Below are 23,436 nucleotides of genomic sequence, written 5' to 3'. Positions count from 1 at the left end.
GACAAGCACCTTATTTGCCTCACTTACCTCACTCTTGTTGGTGGGAGTGGTGGAAAAGCAGGAGATAAACCAGAAGCCTTTGCTATTTCCAGGAAGAAGATGAGAAGGGCTTGCCCTTCGTGGAGACAGTGGTGGCCTTGAAGAGTGGACACATTTTGGGTACATTTTACAGACTGATTGGATGTGTTGTTTGGGAGAAAACAAGGATCAAGAATGACATTCAGTTTTGGAGGAAGAAGAGCAGGAGCTCCAGTTTGGGCATGTTAGTCTTTAATTTCCTTTGAGAGGTACATGTGGTTAAGTTGATGGCTGTAGACATGAGTCTGAATCTCCTGGGACAGATACAGGAAGGAGATGCTGACTTTGAGGTTATCCATGTAGAGGTGATATTTAAGCTGTGAAACTGGATGAGATCGTCTAAGGACTGAGTGTAGAGAATAGATAGGTCCAAGACTGATCTCTGGAGTCCAACGTGTAGAAGTTGAGATGTGAGGAGGAACCAGCAAAGAAAACCAAGGTGGAATAGCAAAAAAGGTAGGAGGAGAACCAAGTGAGATGGTTTGGAAGCCAACGAATTTTGAGAACAAGTGATTGGCCAGCTGCGCAAGTTCTACTACATCAAGGAGAAAATATCTTAATAGGAATCCAGACCCAGGAACTGGACTTTCAGGTTTCAAAAATCTCATTGTGTTCCTTACTGTATTCTCCAGGCAAATTCCCTAACCTCTCTGTCTCAGTATTCTCAACTGACACAATGATAGTACCTCTCTCAGGGTCACTGTGGCTATTACATGAATAATTCACTGAAGGGGTTTTTAAGAGCTCCTGGCATAGGGGAAGTGCTAGATTAGTATTAGACAGACATATAATATCAAAAAGAGGAGAAAGGAAGAGGCAATCTAATCCTCAAGTATACAAGGAGCGCCTCAACTCTAAATTCAGAGACTGCAATAAGTTGTGTAGATTTGAGGAAGGGCAATGTTAACCTGGATGAGGAGAGAACAGAGGGCCAGAAAAATGGAAGTTAGATTGAGGAAAGTTATAATTAACATTACAGGAAAGAATCATATTTTCGTACATCCTCCCTAGGCATCAGTTTCTTCATCTGTGAAATGGGATAACAAGTGACTATGGATGCTGCTGTTGTGGAGACAAAGGAGAAAATACTTGAGAAGCAGTTTAGGTCCAGCATACAGCAAGCTTTCCAGCATGACTGCATAACTCATGACCACATGGTTTCCTGCTACTAACTCATATTGGAGGACAGAGGCAGAGTGGAGGTGATTCCAGAAGGGGCCTCCTGGGGAAGGGGGTCATCATTTCCTTGTATGATTTCCTTCCCTTTCCCTTCTTCTTATTTTCATTTTAAAAATGTAGTGAAGGAGGAACCAGTCATGTGAAGAGGCAGGAGTCTCCTCTGGTGCTGCCAACTTTCAGTAATATGTGGTCAATATCTCCCTATTCCTCTGACAGTATGTTTTTTTCTTAGCAATGGAACTCTTGGTTTCAGAGTATGTTTATCACCAAACCTGCTATCTAAACATGTTCTCCTCTTTTATTCTTCTGCTTCCTTCCCAGGAAAAGCTCTCTGAGCCTCAGCCTTTCCTTATATATGAAACTAAGATACTCTTTTGAAGATCAAATATTAACATACACTTAAAATAACAACTGTTTTAGCATTTAATAACTGGTGTTAGCTATTGTATCATGTTGTTATAATAATTGTTTACTTTTATCTATTTGTGAAGAGGATAAAAACCCATCCTTTTCATGACACACTGTCCCTTTAGCATTAGGTTCTAGAATCTTCTTCTAGTGTCATTCACATGCTCGCCACTCAGTGTTCCATTCCTTCTTATACCTTAGCCTATCTGTTTGGAATGTTCTTTTCTTCCCAAGTCTCCTAACTTCACTGCTTGGCCTTATTTATCCTTCTATATTTGATTGCAATGTTTGTTCTGTGATGCTGTCTTTGACAAACTGTGGATAACATTGTCACTTCCTCAATGCTCTCAAGAAAGCCTATATATTCTTATCTGGTTTTACACAATTCTATAATTATTTGCTTATAAGTCTGTCTTTCTTACTGAACTGTGAACTTGCTAAATGTGGGGTCAATCTTGTACTCATTGCTGTATGCCCAGAAGATTTATCTGGATGTTCCACTAAGTGTTCCATGGATACTTGCCAAACAAATGAAAGACTTTGAATCAGTAATTTGATAAATTACAGTGATTTGTACTCACTCAGAAATAAAATTAACCTGAATCTAATGCCTAATACTTATTGTTTCTCATTTTCCAGTCAATTCCTGAAAGCTCCATCTGGGAACAAACTTTGTGTGAAATTGGTTTTCATGGTTTCTCTGCATTTATGCCTCTATCACCATATTTATGAGAGAGACAAGAAGAGTAAACATCTTCAAGCGCAAAGTGATTGAAAGTCAAGTTGTTATATGAATCCACTTTTCTTCTCTAGACATTCTCATTTTATATTTGCAATGGGCACTAGCCCATTTGATTAAGAAAAGAAGGACATAGAAGTTGGGGTCTAGGATTTCTTCCTTCCTGAAAGTTAGGGGAAGATTAAAATGAACACCTCACCTCATCACTTTGCTTAATTGCTCAATAGAAATTTCCAGAGTTCACTGTTGGGCAAGGTCAGAGCTGCTGTTCCTGACCCTGATGGCCTTAGGTGCCAGTGGGACCTGGTTCAGGAAGGAAGTTGGAAGAGAAGACCAGGTATGAGGGAGAAAATTCTGACTTTTCTAAATTTGCACCTTGCAGGTAGATATTATATTCTGTTCCATTATTATAGCCCTGGTCTAGAAGGAGGAAATACATTTATCTTGTACTTAAAAATTGGTGCCACATAGAGAACAAGTCATGAAGGAAAACCAGGAGAGAATTGTAAGTGAGGTTTGTTATCCAGACTTGCCAGAAATTATGGCAATGGTGGAAGAATTATTACCCCAGTGGAACATTCACTGGCAACTAGGGAAACAGAGAAAGACTTTTTAAAAGCCTCTCAGAATGGTAAATTGGTCAATAAATGAGACAAAAGTAAGAGAAATACATGCTAGGAAAGCACATTTAAAGAGTCAAAGAAGAATAGGCTTCAGAGGTAAAGGCAGAAATGACAGTTTGAAAGAGAACAAAAAGGAGGTAAAGTTGGGGAATTAAAGTGAGGGGGCATCTTGGTTGAACATTGAATAAATAAAAATATCAATCAACTTTAACAAAAATATCAATAAATCTTAATTTAATATTTGCTATACACCTGTGGTAGACTAATTAGTATTAGCAAGTGAAGGAGTTCTGTTATTATTATGCTTACTATATTATTTATTTGATTTGATTTTTTGGAAGAGGTTGGACAAGTAAACTGGGGAGAAAGACTCTTTCTGGCTAGGTAAGTAGTGGAGTGGTGTTCTTTTGTAATTGAGCAGGTCTTCTTAGGGCTCAAGTTGACAATGTGCCCCATGTGCATGTCAAATTGTTGACAGCTTTACTTACTATTGGAACTTCTCTAAATCTACTCTTTCCCTAATGTTTTAAGCTCTATCATTTCATGATTGTAGTTGGACATAACCCTTATGTAACATGCATGTTGTGTAAGTGGTTTTAGCATGAATTTTAAGACTTTTAGTATCTCCTAGGAATTTCGCATAGTGCTACAGATTGTACTGAAGTGGTTTGTGAAGGATTTGTGACCAAAGTTCACGTGTTTGCTTAATAAATATAACTTTCTTTTGCCTGATAAAGGAAATATAAATTAACTCTAATATTCAACTTGGAAAAATGTTTACAAATGGTCTTATTGTGTATTTTGGAATGTGTCACCTCTTCATTTGGACACACATCATGAAGTATAGCAAAAGTAACACAGAATATGCATACACAAAATTCCAAAGTGTAATCATAATGGCATCACACAAAAATCTCAATTATGTGGCAACTTATTTTTTAAAGCAATAGATTTCAGAAAAAAATTAACCAGAATCTCCTCTAAGTTATTAAAACACTAGTAAAAAATCAAGCATCAATTTGGATTATGTCATTTTGGTCCTGAACAAGTCTTAAAATAGAGAAAAGAAATTAAAGTTGTTTGTAATGAATATACTAATTTTACTTGCAATTATTGATGATTCTCCTTTGTAACAGTGTCCACATTTTTGGAGAGGATAAGCTTTCTATTAAATTTCAGTTCTGCTACAATGATTTTAATTTTTCTGAAACCTGGTTTCCTATTTTTTTAAAAGAATGGAACACTGATACCTAACTTGAAGTATGGGGTGATTTTTTTCTTTTTCTTTTTCTTAAGATTAGGTAAAGAAGACAATGGATGTGAGAGCACCTAACAGTGACTGGCATTTAGAAAGTGCTCAGTTAATTCCTTTCTTGTTCCTCATCTGTTGTTCCAGTTGACTTAACTCAACCATCATCTGTGATGTTGTCATGATTTTCCTCCCTTCTTAGCATTAGTTGTCCAAGGTGGAAGAAATGCAGTCTTGAATACCATCTTGAGCTCCTTGAGCTTATCTCGAGTTCATGTGTTTGCTTGATGATGCTAAGTAAATGTAACTTTCTTCTGATAATTGGTCTAGTTATTTCACCTATGTTTATTTTTACTTCTAGCCAGAGCAATCAGGCAAGAGAAGGAAATTAAAGATGTACAAGAAGAACAAATGATCTATTTGCTGATGATATGATCCCATATTTAGAAGATCCACAAAATTCCACCGGAAGACTTACAGAACTGATAAACAACTTTAGCAAAATAGTAGGATATAAGGTCAATACACATAAATATCACTTTCTTATACTCTATTAATACTTCTACTGAAAAAGAAATAAGGAAAACCATCTCATTCACAATAACTTCAACAAAGAAAAAAAAAAAAAAACAAGCAAACAAAACTCAACAATTTTGGAACAACTTTAACCAATGAGGTAAAAGACCTCTACAAGGAAAATTATAGAACACTGAAGGAAGAAATTGAAGATCTTAGAAGATGGAAAGACCTCCTATGTTCTTGGATAGGCAGAATTATTATTATCAGACTGGCCATACTACCAGAAGTGTTACATAGATTCAATGTAATCCTCATCAAAATGCCAATGACATTCATCACAGATATAAGTTCTTAATGAATCATTTTTTTCTTATTTTTGCTTATTTAATTATTTTTAACTTTCTATGATATATAACTCCTACAAAAATAATAAAAATAAAATCAAAATTATATTAATAAATGAATATTAAGGAAAGCATACCACATTTTTCATTATGAGATCTGGTCAAGATTTTATTCTGAGGAAATTATTTATCATTTATTAGAAAACACACAAAAAACAAACCCCACTGAAAATAAGCATTTGACTAAAGAAATTAGGAATGGGAAAATGGACTAAAAGGTATCAAAGATAAAAGTAGAAATGTCAAAATCTTTATGAAGAAAATGATATAATTCTACTGGAAGATCTAAAGACTTAGATAAATGAAAGGCTTGTAAAGATATTGGTTCTTTTCAAATTATTAATTTAATGCAATTCCAACTTAAATCCAAATAAAATTAGTTTAAAATTTGGCTAATTGATCCCACATTCATTTGGGAGGAAAAATGTGCAATAGATGCTACTGAGTATATTAAAAGTGTACAATGATTTGGAACCAGCCTACTCAACTGAACAGAAAAAGTAAAACAAGCATAAAAATAGATAAATTAGCGCAATGGAATAAAAGCCTGTATCCATGGATTTGTTTATATTGGAATTTGCCAATAGATTCTATTTCAAATCATAAGGAAATCATAGACAATTTGAGAAAGAGATAAAGTTGGCATATGACCTAAGACAAAATTCTAAGTGGATTAAATAAATAACCTTTAAAAATAAAACTAAGCATGTAAAGAGCCACGATGAAATGTGGCTCACATTTAGACTTAACTATATTGAACTTCTGTAATGGCAAGATGAGTTAAAAAGAGGTCACACAGACTACAAGAAAATGATTGCTATTTAAATAATAGAAGAATGATATCTCTAATTTGAAAAGAGTGCTTTTAAATGAATAATAAAGAGACTCACCCATCAGTGAACAAAGGAGCAAAGGACATGAAAAGTCAGTTCAGAGAAAAAAGAAATAAAAATAACCGATAAACTTAAGATTTATTTATGTCCATCTTTAGTGATCAGGAAAATACCAAAAGAAAAAAACAAGATATCATTTTTCATTTATTTGGCAAAATTTAAAAAGATTTTTAAATAAGAATAAGAAGCATAGTTCACATTTACTGAACACATACTATATGACATGTTTTAAAAAAAACATGAAACATGATTAATTTACTCCTCATAAAAACTCTGTGAGATGTGTCTTATCATTCCTATGCTACAGGTAGAAGCCAAGATAGAGAGAGGTGAATTAATGTGCCTGAGATCACACAGGTAACAAGTTGAAGGCAGATGATTTGAATCTAGGTATTCAGGGGACAGCATCTGTGTTCTTAATTACTAAATTTTACTTATTCCCAGTTTCTTCACCTTAAAAACTATGGACAGAGGGCAGGCAGATTATATATCCTGTTTCCCTTAAAGAATTGCTGGGAATAACACAGGACACCATAATGAAGACAATGGGGGTGCCACTGTGCATTCTCTTCCATAGGGACACGTAGTCTTGGTGATCTGAAGCACTACGTAATGTAGTCTCTTGACTGGAATGAAAATGAGTTATTATAATAACTCCTTTGAATAGGTTGTGGGTGGTTTGTCCGATGGTTCACTTGGACCAGGATCTGACCTCCTTTAGACGTGATCCAAAATAGATATGTGGTATTACCAGCTGTCTGCTATGCAATGAGTTGTAGCTCACCCAAACATCACCCTGCTGCAGAGAGTAGTTTCTTCATGGTTTGCCAGGTGATAGTTCACTTGTCAGGATCTGACCTGTTATTTTTATTCTTATATTTTAATTAGTTTTTTTTTTTTTTTTTGCTGTTGATCTTCAGTTCTTCTAGATTGTAGATAGAGAAAGAAACCCACTATGAACCAAATATCTAATGGGGTGGTGGGGTAACGGATAGCCAAAGTCCCAATTGCCTATCACAGCACCCAGGACAGTTACTTTGAATGAGTTACTTTGAGTGAGTCTTACACTCACCACCTCTAAATGTCCATATGTTCCTTTTCCTTTTCCTTTCTCTCACTCTTTTTTATTCTTTAATTTCTTATTCTGTTTGTTCCTTTGGTGACACTCATGGCTAAGAAGTTGCTGATTCCATCTGAAATGCATACTGTATTTTAAGATGAGATATTAACTGTTGTTGAAAGCAGTGTTGATAGACATGATTTCTAAATACATAATTATTTTTTGCAGAAATATATAGCGTTGGTGATACTTCATTATTGTTTGTTGATATTTACAATCCATGTATCATCCTATTTGGAATCATTCTGAATCCTAACTAGAGTAACTCAAAATAGCAAAACGCAAGATACTGGGGAAACTGTACTTCAGTAAAAATAAAATATAGAGAAAAATAAAACTGTATGAGGGGAAAATATCATTGGCACTACTAACTGAAGAGTTTACCAGAGAAAAAGAACAGGCAGATGTATAACAGGCAAATGATTATTGTGTTGCAATTTTGCATATGTGTATATACACATATGTCTGAGTATACACGTGGACACACACCAGGCCTAAATCAGGGCATTAAAATATGCCAGTGGGATGGAAGACATGTTTTCCCATTTTTAGTTTTATTAAAAATTTTTCGATTATGTCAAATTAGGAATGAAACACAATCAAATTTATAAAAAAAAGTTTATAGAACTCTTGGGAAAATTAAGCATAATTTTCTGGCCCACAGATTATGCTTCTTGCAAAAACAATTTTGACAATCTAGAAATCCTTTTTGTTTTATTTGAAGAAATATTTCAAATAGATCTATTTGTTTTCATTTAAAAATCTGCTTAAAATTGTGTAATTTATGGTCCAATACAAACATTTGTGCTTTTTAGCATATTCTCATTAAGTGGATATTATAGAGGTACATTTTATCTGCTTCAAAAGGCATTTCATTACTTATTTGCTTTAAATGCCCTTTAGATATTAATGAGAAGCCCTTCAAATCCCTGGGGTTTAGCTTGAAACTGGAAATTATACAAGGAAAGATAAGCAGAGGAGGCATTAATTTATGCACATTTTGTCAAAATAGGATTTTGAGATTTAACTACAAGTATTTTTCAATTTTAGCAAGTCACATTTGCTCCATTAACTCTTGACTTCCTTTATTTTTTTCACGCTCTCAAAAACAACCTCACTGTTTCTCTGATATGTGGATGCTGATACATAATGGGGCGGGGGGAGGGGTGGCAAGGGAAGAATGGAGGAACTTTGGATTGGGCAGAGGGGAGTGAGGGGACACGGGGGTGAGAAAGATGGTGGAATGAGACAGACATCATTACCCTAGGTACACGTATGATTGCACCAATGGTATTGACTCTACAGAAAAATGAAAGGTTGTACTCCATTTGTGTACCATGAATCTAAATGCATTATGCTGTCAAGTATGACTAATTAGAACAAGTAAAAATAAAAATAAAAATAAAAACAAAAAACAAAAGCAAGGACCCATTAGAATGTACCTGAATCCCAGTTACTTGGGAGGCTGAGGGAGGGGGCTGCAGATTTGAGACCTGTCTGAGAACTCAGTGAGACCGGGTTTTAAAATTTGTAAAAAGGGATGAGGAGGTAGCCCTGTTGCAGAGTGCCCCTGGGTGCCATCCCCAGTACCACAAACAAAACCAAACAACAACAACAGCTTCACTGTAAGCTGCTCAGAGGCAGAGGTCAATTTGAGTAAATTCTTAAGTGTGACTTCAATAACTTGCTTTAAGGCCCTATATTTGTACCCCTATTAACACATACTCCCAACTGGCACAAAATGATCACCAAAGGAGAGTCAGCTGACAATAGGAGTGCTCTGTAAGAGCTATGCCCAAGGAACAGACTCCCTGCCTGGCTCCCTGTTATAATCACCTGTGCTCAGATATCTTCTTCCCAACTCTGGAGGATTCTAATTCAACTGATCTGGCCTGGGGCCCAGGAAATGGTATATTTTAAAGCTCCCTAGGTGATGATAATATGCAGCTGAGTCTAGAGCAGCTGACTGAAGCTTAATCTATACGTGTTAAATGTCAAAACAAAACAACCTAGAGTAATTGAATTTTTCCCACCTGCCAAATAGGATGGATACTCACACAAAAATTTTTATTAGAGAGAAGAAAAAATACTATAAAAGAAAGGCGGAGATTATTCTACAGGAGAAAAGGATGAATGATTCCATATTGTCTCTAATAATTTTTTGTCTACATTTTCATCATTTCTATTAAGTAAGTAAGTGTTTGCCAAATTGCTGGCATTTAGAAATAAGGGCCTGGAACTACCTAACAAAAACAAAAACCTCATTCTTAACTAGATTCTGGCTCAACTCAATTTCAATGAGGACCAACCAAAAAGAGATATATGTTACATAACATGTATTTATACATGCATATTTATGTTAAATACATATAATGTAATTATATATGTTATATATTTCTTTTCTTTTCTTTTCTTTTCTTGGTACTGAGGATTGAACCCAGGGGCAGTTAATCACTGAGCCACATCTTCAGCCCTTTTTACTTTTTCTTTTAATTTTGAGACAGGGTCTCATTAAGTTGCTTAGGATCTTGCTAAGTTGCTGAAACTGACTTCAAACTTACAATCCTCCCTTCTCAACTTCCCCAGTCACTGGGATAACAGGTAGACAGCAATCATGCCTAGCTAAGAAGGTATTTATATTAACACCATATGCATAAAACTATTTCTTTTGGCTCTGTGGGTGGAGGTGAAGCAAAGGCAGAGAAAAGATAGTGAGGCAGATTTGTAGCAGAGGGAGGAGCAGGAAGAAGTTGAGTCAGGTTGTTGCTGAGGCACCTGAGCAGTTCTAGGAATCCCTACGTCTAGAACAATCTCCTATGCAGGAGGCTGGGCAAGCCTGGATCTCATTTTTCTGCTTTCTAGTCACATGTATTCCTACTTTCTATCCACATGTATTCCTACTCAGTGCTCTCCCTTTCTATACCCTCTTTCCCTGCTCCATAAGGGTGTGTGGGGGGGGCTGTGGTTTGTGAGTATGCACGTATGAGGGCGCTAGCACCTATCTACACTAGGGTGAATAAGCTCCTGGCAGCAGCACACCACACAAGAGACCTCTTTATGTCTTCTAGAACCAGTTCTGTCAACAGCTGTCAGTTACAAAACTTAGACCTGAAGGGTAGAAACCTTGAGACTCGAATATCATATGTGACTTGTACTTGTCAACAATGAAGATTGAGAGGTGAACGGTGGTTTTTTTTTTTTAAATCCAAAAATGACCTTGGGAAAATTTAACAGCAGATGGAAATTGTGCATGTGTTGGGGAAGAACTGGGGACACCATGGAGAGCTTTAAGTCAGCAACATGAGCAGCTGCTACTCCCCTCAAGGTGATACTGGGAGGGTTAACTGTAGTGTTAATTGGACTAGGCCACAGAGGGCCCAGACATTTGGCCAAATGTTATTCTTGGGGCGTCTGTGAGGATGTTTCTGGACAAGATTCATGTTTGAATCCGTAGACTGAGTTAAGGAGTCATCTCTAATGTGGGTGGGCTCATCCAGTCAACTAAGAACCTCGTAGAACAAACACCACTTAAAGGAAACTCCCAGTGGATTACTCAAAATGAAAATTTCACTTCTTGGGTCTCCAGCTTATCAGTTTCAAGATTGGAACTTACACCACTGGCTGTCCAAACTCGCAGGTTTTGACCTTGAACTTGACTTATACACTGGCTCCTGTGGTCTCCTGTTTTCTGACAGCAAATCTTGGGGTTTCCCAGAATAGCTAAAGCAATCCTCAGTAGAAAGAGCGAAGCAATGGGTATTGCAATACCAGATCTTCAACTCTACTACAAAGCAATAGTAACAAAAACGGCAAGGTATTGGTACCAAAATAGACAGGTAGGTCAATGGTACAGAATAGAGGACATGGATACAAACCCAAATAAATACAATTTTCTCATACTAGACAAAGGGGCCAAAAATATGCAATGGAGAAAAGATAGCCTCTTCAACAAATGGTGCTGGGAAAACTGCAAAACCATATGCAACAGAATGAAATTAAACCCCTATCTCTCACCCTGTACAAAACTCAACTCAAAGTGGATCAAGGACCTCAGAATCCGACCAGAGACCCTGCATCTTATAGAAGAAAAAGTTGGTCCAAATCTTCAATTTGTTGGCTTAGGATCAGACTTCCTTAACAGGAATCCCATAGCACAAGAAATAAAAGCAAGAATCAACAACTGGGATAGATTCAAACTAAAAAGCTTTCTCTCAGCTATGCGAAGAAAGAGCCTACAGAGTGGGAGAAAATCTTTGCCACTCATACTTCAGATAGAGTGCTAATCTCCAGAATCTATAAAGAACTCAAAAAACTCTACACCAAGAAGGCAAATAATCCAGTCTACAAATGGGCTAAGGAAATGAACAGACACTTCACAGAAGAAGATGTACAAGCAATCAACAGATATATGAAAAAATGTTCAACATCTCTAGTAATAAGAGAAATGCAAATCAAAACCACCCTAAGATTCCATCTCACCCCAATTAGAATGGCGATTATCAAAAATACAAGCAACAACAGGTGTTGGCGAGGATGTGGGGGAAAAGGTACACTCATACATTGCTGGTGGGGTTGCAAATCAGTGCAGCCACTCTGGAAAGCAGTATGGAGATTCCTTAGAAAACTTGGAATGGAACCACCATTTGACCCAGCTATCCCACTCCTTGGCCTATACCCAAAGGACTTAAAATCAGCATACTACAGAGATACAGCCACATCAATGTTCATAGCTGCTCAATTCACCATAGCCAGATTGTGGAACCAACCTAGATGTCCTTCAATTGATGAATGGATAAAGAAACTGTGGTATATATATTTAATGGAATATTACTCAGCCATAAGGAATGATAAAATTATGGCATTTGCAGGCAAATGGATGAAATTGGAGAATATCATGCTAAGTGAGATAAGCCAATCTCAAAAAACCAAAGGTCAAATGATATCGCTAATAAGTGGATGAGGACACATAATGGGGGGAGGGAGGGGTTAGTGTTAGGGTTAGAGTTAGTTAGGGAGGGGGGCAAGAATGGAGGAAGGAAGGACTGTATAGGGGGAAAAGAGGGGTGGGAGGGGTGGGAGGAAGGGAAAAAATAACAGAATGAATCAAACAACATTACCCTATGTAAATTTATGATTACACAAATGGTATGCCTTTATGCCATGTACAAACAAACAACATGTATCCCATTTGTTTATAATTAAAAAAAAAAAAGAACCTGTTACCATAGGGGAGTGACATGGAGGAATTAGTATCTGGTAAGTGCAATGATCAAATGACAAATCAAAATTATTTAATAAGCATATTCTACCTCAAAGTTCAGACTAATACATGACATTCCATATCCTTATATCAGTCTTTGGTTACTCTTGGCCACCTGTGCTCCATTTCTTCCCTTCCCCATCATTAGAACTGAAGTTCGGAGCACCATTCTTACAATGCTTTGCCAAGTTTGTTAATGTGTTCAATGATTTTAGGTTGAAGTATCCCCATCACTTACATCCTGCATCCCAGCTAATTTTTTATTTTAACAAGAAACTTCTGGAAATTATTATTATCCTAAGTGAATCATTCTATTATTCTAGTTGGTGGAACTGCTCTTTGGGAACATCTGAGTCTCAATTTAAAGCTCCAAATTAGGTCAGTCTGATAGGGGACTCCACTAGCAGACTTGAACCTAGCAGCCCAGTTATTCTTCCCCTCAGGAGAAGGGTGTGTCCTCCAGTTTGGAGGCACTGTCCTCTTCAGACACTAAGAGAGTTTAGATGGGGAAGCTAAGTTCTTCAAAATATTTATTTGTATGTTCGGTAACATCTCAGGGCAGAGTCTGTAGTATATTCATGGTGCCCTGCTTGCACACTTCTCCTCTGTGATTTGAACCTCCCTATCTCCCAAGTCATCAAAATGGGTCTCCTTTAATAGAGCCTGGCTGTGTCAGTCTGTCTGTGGGTGTGGGTGTAAGAAAGAAGGGTGGGATTTAATGAAGGGAGAATTTCTCTTAACCATGGAGTCCTACTAATCTGTCTCCTATAATTTATGTAGATATAAGCTGACTTACAAATGTGTACAGTGGCACTGGGTGCAGCAGTATATGCCTGTAATCCCAGCAATCTGGGAGGCTGAGGCAAGAGGATTGCAAGTTAGAGGCCAACCTCGGCAACTTAGTGAGGCCCTAAGCAACTTAGCGAGATCCTGTCTCAAAAAAAATTATTTTAAAAGACTGGGGGTTTAACTGAGTGGTAAAGCAGCCCTAGGATCAATTTCCAGTCCCCTGCACCCCTCCCCCCCCCAAAAAAAAATAGTGCAGTGGCAAGTAGTGTAATGGCTAGGTCTTTTTTGCATTTGGTTTCTTATCCTAATCAAAAGTATCTTCTACCTTGGAAATTCACTTAGCTCTTCTCCTCTCCGCCAGAGGCTCTCATAGTTTCCTTTACTACCAAGTCTCAATGCTTTTCAGTATTCCATTTGTCCTTGGTTTGTTGCTATGGTTCACTCCTGCCTCCACTACTTATTAGCTTGTGAGTTTGAGAAGGTTTATCCACATCCCTAAGCCTTTGCTTCTTAGTTGGAAAAATAACAGCAATAGAATCTGTTTTATAGGAGAATTAAATGAGTTCACTAACGTGCCTTGGCATTTGGCAAAAGGTAGATGAGAATGTTCAAGTTATTATTAATATCATCATTATCAAACTATAGGGTTAATTAATTGGTTGGGATAAATGCCCAGATCACGAGGGGTTGTTTGGTTCTGTTACTCCTGGGCATCTCTGTGTGCCAGTACAGTTCCCTCCACCCCTATGGTAACAGATTCTGCTTTCTGACTTCTGCAAATAATGAAAGACTTCAGGATCTAATTATATCTAACAAGCCATTTTACTTCACGATGAGTTTCTAGTAGAAAAGAAAAGCACCAAACAGAATTCTAATAAAAGAGCTAAATAGTAGAACACTAAAGCTACTAGAAATGAGACACAATTGCATGTGTACATAGTGTTTTGCCAGTCCCCTAACATTCTGTTACGGGATTTTTTTTTTTTTTTTTTTTTTTTTTGTATCTTATTTAGAGACAGGGTCTCACTGAGTTGCTTAGCACCTCACTTTTGCTGAGGCTGGCTTTGAACTCTTGATCCTCCTGCTGCAGCCTCCTGAGCTGCTGGGATTACAGACATTTTCCACTGTGCTTGGCCTGTTATGGGATTTTCTGATTCATTCCTTCACCCCTTTCACTGTGTAATTATGGTATCTGAGCTGGCTTAAATCTTTTCAGGGATGTTTTCTTTATGGACTCCTTTTCTTCTACATCCTGTGGACCCTGTATCCTCTCTTTATTGTTTCATCTAAACTTTTATTTGACCAATGCATGAGTTACAGTTCAGTAGAGTAGTTGAAGGTCCACCACATCATCAGCACTGTGCTACATAAACAGAGGAGGAAAGAGTATCTTCTAATTAACTAGTTTTATACATGTGGGAGGATGAAAAAGTGGACTCACATACCTTAAATGCATACTAAGTTTAGGAAGAAACTTGACATTAAAAAATCCATATAAATTCTTCTGTATGAAATACTTTTATAAACTAGAATATTCTATGGGCATAAGCTACTAGAGTAGTTAATCTACTACTTAAATCTAGTATTCTTTAAATCAATTGGGCATCCCAAAACAATGATTAGCTTTTAATTGCTGTAGGAAGGGAAGACATTACTATATAATTGAAAGTGGGGATTTATAGAATTACAAGCCAATTTGCTCACTTAGACAGTCTGTCTGGCCAAACTGTCATGTGCTAATTCTCTTTAGTCATATCATTTACTGGAGCAGAACACTGCACACAACTGTGCAAAGTAGAGGGAGTTATCTTCCATCCTTATCACTACTTCCCTCCTGACATTACCAGGGACTGATCCCTGTTGGAACAAGCAAAGCTGGAAGATGTTTTCCAAATGATTGCTAATACCTGTATACACAAATTCTACCCATAAATCCATGAAGGAAAAGCTTAGCTCACAGGCCTTTAAAAATCAAACTGAAGAGTTGAAGATACCAGGATATTTTAGATAAAACTATTTTATTTTATTTATTTATTTATTTTTATTTTTACAGACTGCATTTTGATTCATTGTACACAGATGGGGTACATCATTTCATTTCTATGGTTATGAATAAAATACAGTGGTCCAGCTGTAGCTTCCCCATGTATAGATTACACCATGGGTTGAAGATACTTGAAAAAAAAAATGACACTTATACTGAACATATACAGACTTTCATCTTGAACAATATTCCCTAAGCAATATAGTATAACAACTATTTAATGGCATCTACATTGCATTAGGTGTTATAAGTAGTCTAGAAATTAAGTGCAAGGGAGAATATGTACAGGCTCTATGCAGACATTATGCCATTTAATAAAGATACTGAAACATCTGAAGACTTTTGGTACCTACAGGGGGTACTAGAACCAATCCCTTGTGGTTACAGAGAGACATTATATTTTAATTTTTGATTTGCTTCAACCAAACATATGCAATTTAAAATTTTAGTTTATTACATTAAAAATTCTAAACTGTGCTTAAGGCTGATAAACTAGTTGGAATGAGTTTGATGGCATAAAATTATAAACTAACTTTCCTGATCCAATTGGCAGTAAATATTTGTTAATAATAACTGCCAGGATTTGCAGTTTTAGGCCGAGGAGCAGATGGAATTAGATTTCTAATATAGACTGTCACAGCAAGAGTGGGGCTCCTTTTCTAGCTGCTTTTCCTGGGGGAGTTTGGACTGTTAGAACTGCACTTTAGAGGAGCCTGGTTACTGTTTCCATGAATAAGATAAAGTGGTGTTTATCCTCTGTCGATCAATACTGTCTTGTTTGAACTTATTGAGTCATTTAGAGACACATAAGGTAATGACAGCCATTGTGCAATAGTACCCAAAGTACTACCCTGCTTTCTAAGAGATGACAGTATTTAAAAAGATAGTTACTGAGACAGAATTTTTACTGAGACAGAATTTTTAACAACAACTGACTGTGTGATGAAATGGGCATACACTTTACCAGAGTGTCCTGTGGATTTCAGCAAAAAGCGTGCTGGGCTTTAACTAGGAGTTTTGAGCAATATTCTCTAAAATAAAGTATACCCTGTGTATGTGCTGTTATTTAAAAAAAATAAGGTTGTTTCTCTGAATAAATGGAATAGGATCATAATTAACCAAAACTTCATTATTTATATAGTTTTCTATTTTAATAGAATTGTTTTGACAAAGAGGAGATAATGGGTAAGTTCTAACAGTTTTAGGCAGTTATTCTGGAAGTTTCTTCAAATAGGGAAATAGAAAGGGAAGAGAGTTTTACTGAATTCCTAAGCACCAGAGACTATGCTTAACTATTTTGCTTTATGATTTCATTTAATTGTCACAAAAGTCTGTGGACTTTATACCCATTCTACACTTGAGGAATCTGAGAGTCAAGGAAATCAAATAATATGCACAAATTTATATGCCTAAGGGAGTTTGGGAACCAACATTCTCCAGACCAGCTCTGTATGGAGAAAAGTCTCATGTTCTTTTTGAAAAGCTTTTCAGCTAGGCACAGCTGATGGAAGATGAGAGTGTATGTACCTTAGATGTGTTTGACCACCATAACTTTAAAAGTGATGATTTCAATTGATTCTGGCTGCTATGAATGCCAGGCATGAGCTATAAAAAAGATTTATTTCTTAATCTCTGTTCCAAGGAATAGCAGTTCTGAGAAGCATCAATAGATATTCCTGGAAGAAGATATTCTGTTGTCAAGTAAGCTTAGGAAACAAAACACTGCCTACTCTCTTGGTTATTCACAGTGAATGTACATATTTACACACATAGCAAATCCCCAACACTTGTGAAAATGGCCCCATACCAGTGCTCTGGAGTCAGACCACCTGTCTGGGGAAACTGGCTCTGCCACTTGGTAAGTGGGTGACAGTGAGCCTGCTAGGTAAATTGTCTGTACCTCAGTTTTGTCATGATAGTGTCTACATCATCTGGTTGTCCTAAAAATAACATGAGATAAATGTGTGAACTGCATTTAACAATATGGTGCTTAATTAAGCACCATATTATGGTACTTAAAGACTCATATAGTACGAAGGCACTTTAAAATCATATCCTCAACTTACTTGACTTATTAACCATTGAATACAGTGTAGGATATCTTCATATTTGAAATACTGCAAGACTGACTTGCTCTTAGCTCTGCTGGAAATGATAAAGTAGTCAGTGATTTTTATATCTATTGTGTCATAATGTTTGCCCATAACAACTTCTTTTTCTTGCCAACTATTCTCTCACTTCCCTTACACTTGATAAATAATAAATTGGAGCAGTAAAATGTACAAATTGTCTAAAATGGGTAGTATCAATGTTATTCCAGAAAACATCCTTAAGAATGACCCCTGTAAGTCATTTGTTTATTGCTCTGTATTTAACTGGAGAAAGTCCCACTGCTTTGACAAGTAAGTGATTTCACTTCTTTTTCCAGATCTATCCTCCCACTGTGCATTCCAGCATAATATAAAGAATACTTCAGACCAATGCAACACAATTTTGATGCTCCTAAGTTATAAATGGAGTGGAACTCAACAGTGTATATTTTGCAAAGCATTAATCCTATACAATATTCAAATAATACTGCATTCTTCATTTTCTTAAAGATAAACAATGTACATCTGAGAATTCCTATAGTAAAGAAACTCATCCTTGGAACTTAGTTTGGTTAGTCACAAAATAAGTGTTTCAATCAGAGAGTTTAGGAGATTTCCTGTAGGAATGAAATATTCCTGTTAAATGCCTTGATTGATTTCTTTCTTCAGAACACACTGCATTCTGGTTGTGAATCATCTTTTTGGGAGTCGACAAAAATGATAACATAAAAATATATCCACCACAGTACAGTTGTCCAAACTGTGGAAACTATCTAATAATTAGCCATTCCAAGGTTGAGATTTAACACACTAAATGTCAGTAGTTTTCCATAACTGTTTTTGTTTTCTTTTTTGCTAGAATCAAAAGCAAATAGCTTAGGGCATTCTTTTGGTCAGCAGGATAATGGCAGAGGAAATAGCAAGAATTCACCACAAGGTTTTCTTTTTTCTTTTTTCTTTTTTTTTATGGTGGTGGTAGTGAAGGAGATAATTGAATGTATTAAGTCTAAAACTATGATAGGAATTATGACCCATATAGAGAACCCCGAATCTGCCAGGAATGTTACTATTATTTCTCCTGTTAACTACATTTCTGTTTCCAGGGTGGGTGGATCAGGACAGGCAGTACACCACCACCCCAACTCTCCATGATGTCTGGCTAGCTAAATAAACTTCTCAGAGCATTAGTCCCACTCTTGAACCCACAGTCCTGATCTACTTTTGTTTTAAATTTAGGAGCAAAACATGGCAGCCATCCTTTTGAGATTATGTGATCATTCCAGTATATTTCTTTGTTTTCAGTTCTTTTCGTTACTGTAAAAGCAAACCGGACTGACTATTGCCTGATTAGGTTCAGGAATAGAAGAGGGTAAAAGTTGTTTTCATGCATTCTCAGTAGTACCACAATGCACAGTTTCAGAATTGAAATAGAGAAAGCAAAACACATGGACCATACCTGAGTAATTTCAGAGATCCCCACCCGGAAAAGGTTCCTTGATTATGGCGAATTCAACGTGTCACTCCGGTTATGTTCTAATCATCATATCAAACTCCAAAGGTTCAGTGGCTTTAGGTTTGGTTTACAATTCCTGGGAGTTAAACTTTAACTCACCCTGTCTCTTGCATCCATGCAGCCCTTTGACCAGATAATTGGGTCACTACAACCCAAATGGAATATACAAAATTATTCTTCCTTCTTGTTTGCAATACTGAAATGTATTCATTGGGATGAATATTCCTTTGAAGCTATTTTACTGACTTAAATATTTAAAAAGTAGAACTCACTGCAATTTGGGTAACTAAATTTTACTTCATCTGAGTTCCCTTGTTTTTTGCTATGCCAAAGTGATATTAAGGCCAAGGCAATTTAGGAGAATATGCCTTTGTTTTATCGTTTTTCTATCACTGTATTACATGGGTGAAGTGTGGTGTTTTAGGTCAAGTATGTGGATAAATGTTGGCTTACAAACAGAAAATACACAAAGCATTTATGTAACCAAGTGGACAGATAAAGGCCAGATCAGGTTGAGGAAAATGTACTTCCTTTTATGCAAGCTGCTCATTCAGATTTTGAGAGGGATCCATCTCTGAGAAAGCATAACAATTAACTGCACACTGGGGATGTGGGTGATGCTATTGTTTATTGCTGAAATCTCAGTGGTACGTGTGTTTCTTAAGGAGTAGAGAAATCGTATTTTTAAAGATACATACTCTACATTCTAAATTCTCTGGTAAGAACTTCAGTCTGAAGGGTAAAAGGCCACTTAAAAAAGAACAAACTGAACCCTTCAAAATTTATTTTGAATAAATTTTGGTTTAAGGGTTGTAAACCACAGGCTCCAAAAGTAGAATTAGAAGATCATCTCTCTTGGCTTCATTTCTAGTAAAAGGAGTTTAATCTTCTAGGAACCAACTATTAAGAGAACATTTGTGTTTACAGAAAAACACAGAACCAGCAATTTTTCTGTGATACAGACAGAGGAAGATGCTCCAGTTAAGCACATCTATGATTACACAGAGTGGAGATAAAAGAATGCTGGTTCTGCCGAGAGTTTTCAGTTCTCAAACATGAGAAAAACTTGATTTACCTAAACTTTTCCCAAAGTGATGCATATCAGGGTTTAACAAAAGCACCCCTGGATTAATTGTCTTGCCCTATAATTGTGTTCTTGAAGTGATAGCTAGGGAAGCCTTCATGTCCCACCAGGCCAAACAGTTATGAGGGACACATCCTTCTACCGTCTCAGAGTAGATCCCTTCACCAAGCAATCTTGGTTTTTTCAGGGAAAGCTCAGTCTAGGTTTGAAGTATTCTCAAATGAATGGGGAATTCTTTTTTTAAAAAAAATTATTAATTTTATTTGTTCTAATTGGTTGTACATGACAGTAGAATGCATTTACACATTTTGATAGATCATACATAAATGGGGAATTTTTATTTTCAGTTTGCCTGGCCTGACAGATTTATTGATTGATATGTTAAGATTGACATTCCTGGTAGGGTTTCCTTTATTGCTTTGTACGTATGGTTGGTTGCCTTGATAGTGGTAAATGAAGAGGGAAAAAAGGGAAAGTTGGAACTTTTAGGTATCTGATAGAAACTGCAAAATATAACAGGTAAAATAGTGAGCTCTACAGAGGCTCCTTGAATTACATTGGGTTGCTTCCCAGTAAACACATTGTAAGTTGCAAATACCCTAAGTGGATTTTGCATTAATATACCTAACCTGCAGAACATCATAGCCCAGTACAATAGTACAATATGGAGTGGCAGTTTTTCCCTCCTGATTGCATGGCTGATGGGGAGCTGTGGTTCACTGCCACTGCCCAGCATCATGAGAGACTATGTTATGGCAAATCATGAGCCCAGGAAAAGATCAAGATTCAAAATTCAAAGTACAATTTCTAATGAATGCATATCACTTTTACTTTATCATAAAGTTGAGAAGTCTAAGTTGACCTATTCTCAGGGCTATTAGTTTTAGTTAGTATCTTAGTTCAGGTTGCTATAAATGACTACCACACACTGGTGGCCTCAAAAACAGACAGCTATTTCTCATAGTTATGGAGGCTGGAAGTTCAAAATTAGGGTACCAGTAGGGCCACATTTTTGGTTTTATCCTCACATGACCTGCCTAGGTACATGAATGCAGGAAGAGAAATTCAGAGTCTTGTTTTTCAGTAATGGGACTAATCCTAACCAGGGCCCCACCCTCACAAATTCATCTAACATGAGGATTAGGGATTCAAAATATGAATTTTAGTGGTGATGCAAAAATTCAGTCCATAAAAATTAGTTATAAAAAAACAATAGTTTCTTATTTGGTAGGTTCTGACTTTCAATGGGTCAGGATTATAGTCACATTGAACCACAGCTCATAGGAGCCTATGTCATAATGAATTTGGTGGCATTGTTAGGTAAAGCATTTGTTTTACAGGCACAAGAATGTGTTGACTGGAAATAAAGTGCAAAATGATGGAAAGATCAACCTCTCTTTTTCTGAGGGCTATTTAGGTGAAAATCTGTGACCCTGGGACAAGAAACAGGGAGTGTACTAAGGATGGCAAGACTTTTTTGTTGTTGGTTTTGTTTTTGTTTTTTGCAGCACTAGGAATTGAACCCAAGGCCTCAGGCATGCCAGGAAAAACCTCTACCACTGAGCCACATTCTCAGTCCAGGGCTTTTTTTTTTTTTTAACTTTGTAAAAATAAACACAGTTAGGTAGTGTCTATTATGTATTAATTTCCTGTTAGTTTATTCTCTAAACAAGTACTGAAGACCTACTTTCTACTAAGAGTTTTGTTAGGTGGATGATTATTTAAAATGAGTGTTGAGTCTATTAGTAGACTGTATGATCAATAAAGTGGGTTATATAAATGTATTTAAAATAGAATAGAAAACACCAAGTGAATTGCACTTAGAAAGGGTATTGTTCATGAGATTTTTTTTTTTCAAATACCTGTGTACTTGTGTATATTGTAAATTTTATTTTTTTAAATCATTGATCACAATGTTTAAAGTTTGCAATATACTGCAGTAGTCTTTAGGGATTCGGTGGTTAACTAAGTAGATAGAAGGTATATGAAACAAATAACCCAGTGATATACTCAGTATCGTTGTATTACATACTATGAAGGAGAAGTACAGGATGCCAAACCGAGCATAAAACACAGGCATTATCTAATTGGGTAAGGCTGGGTAGACTAGGAGGTAGATGAGGAGAATGTTCTAGAATTCAAGATATTTGCACTGAGACTTAAAGGATGGGGGGTAGGGTTGGAGGTAGCTGGTGGAAACAGCACATGTGGATGCCCTGAATTTGAATGGGCATGGCACATTCAGGTAATTAATAGAAGGTCATCATGAGTAGTAAAAGGAAAAGAGGAGGAAAGTAACTGGAGTAGGTGGCAGAGTCATGATCAAATCATAAATTACTGGCCATGCATGAGGATGCTACAGATTTCCCATGTTATTTCAGGACAAGGAAAAGTCACTAAAGGATTTGAAGATGGGGATTCACATAATCCATTTGTGTGTATTCTGGGTATAGAGTGAAGAATAAATTGCTGAGGGATAACATTGCCTGCCTACCTATCCCTCCATCTTATAATTATTTTATTCATCTATTTATTCAAATAAGACTTTATGATTTGGATTTCAGAAAGGAAAGTATCAAAGACCAGTGAGAACGAAGGTGGCAGGTGATGGAGGTGAAGATGAAGGTGGTTCTGGGGAGAGAGGAAAGTAGATGAGTTTTGGTCAAACGAAGAGGAATATTACGATTTGGCTATGATATGTCCCCTGAAGAGCTCATGTGGCCATGCAGGAATGTTCATAAGTAAACAGATGAGATTATGAGAGTTGACACCTAATTGGTGGATTAATCCATTTGATGGATTAATAATTTGAATAGATGATAACTGTAGGCAGGTGGAGTATGCTGGAGGAAGTGGTTCATGGGGGTATGTCCTGGAGGTTTATGTTTTATTCCTAGTGGCTCCTTGCTTGTTTATTCTGCTTCCAGAATGCCATGAGCTGGGCAGTTTTTCTCTACCATGTCCTTCCACCATGATGTTCTGCCTCACTCAGGCCCAGAGCTGGAGTTGACCAACCATGAACTGAACTGCTGAAACAGTGAGCCCCAAATAACATTTTTCTCCTCTAAGTTGTTCTTGTCATGTATTAGGGTCACAGTGATGAAAAGTTGACTAACACAGAAAAGAGGTAAATCCATCAGGAGAAGTGGGAACTGAGGGAGAGTGACATCTGAAGAATGCCTCCCAAATTGCTGGGTACAGCATTAGCTGATGGTGGTACCCTTTGTTGAGGTGGAAATACTCCAAAAAGGAAGAGGCTTCTGAAGTGCTCCTTACATGGCAGCAATTGTTAATCAGTCACATATGAATTATTTGGATCATGGTTTTTATCCTGCTCAGACTATCAGATGATTATTTAGGTAAAAATCACTGATTTTTCATTCACAACATAAGGCTTTTAAAAACCTAAAATATAACCCAAAACCAAAGACATAACATAAACCT

General features: G+C 36.8%; 1 protein-coding gene across 1 annotated transcript in view; it reads right to left on the bottom strand.

Moving 5' to 3' along the window:
* The window catches only part of A1CF (APOBEC1 complementation factor), a 79,944-nt gene extending 60,946 nt beyond the window's left edge, over positions 1 to 18,998 (bottom strand). Inside the window, exon 1 of the mRNA XM_079138375.1 lies at positions 18,852 to 18,998. The gene's annotated coding sequence lies outside the window, so the exon portion shown is untranslated. The remainder of the gene's footprint in view (positions 1 to 18,851) is intronic.
* Positions 18,999 to 23,436: the final 4,438 nt, after the last annotated feature.

This window comes from Sciurus vulgaris, assembly GCF_902686455.1.
Source record: "Sciurus vulgaris genome assembly, chromosome: 4".
In the NCBI taxonomy this organism is placed as follows: Eukaryota; Metazoa; Chordata; class Mammalia; order Rodentia; family Sciuridae; genus Sciurus; species Sciurus vulgaris.
The sequence above is the reverse complement of the archived record's forward strand: the minus strand, read 5'-3'. Positions and strand labels throughout refer to the sequence as shown.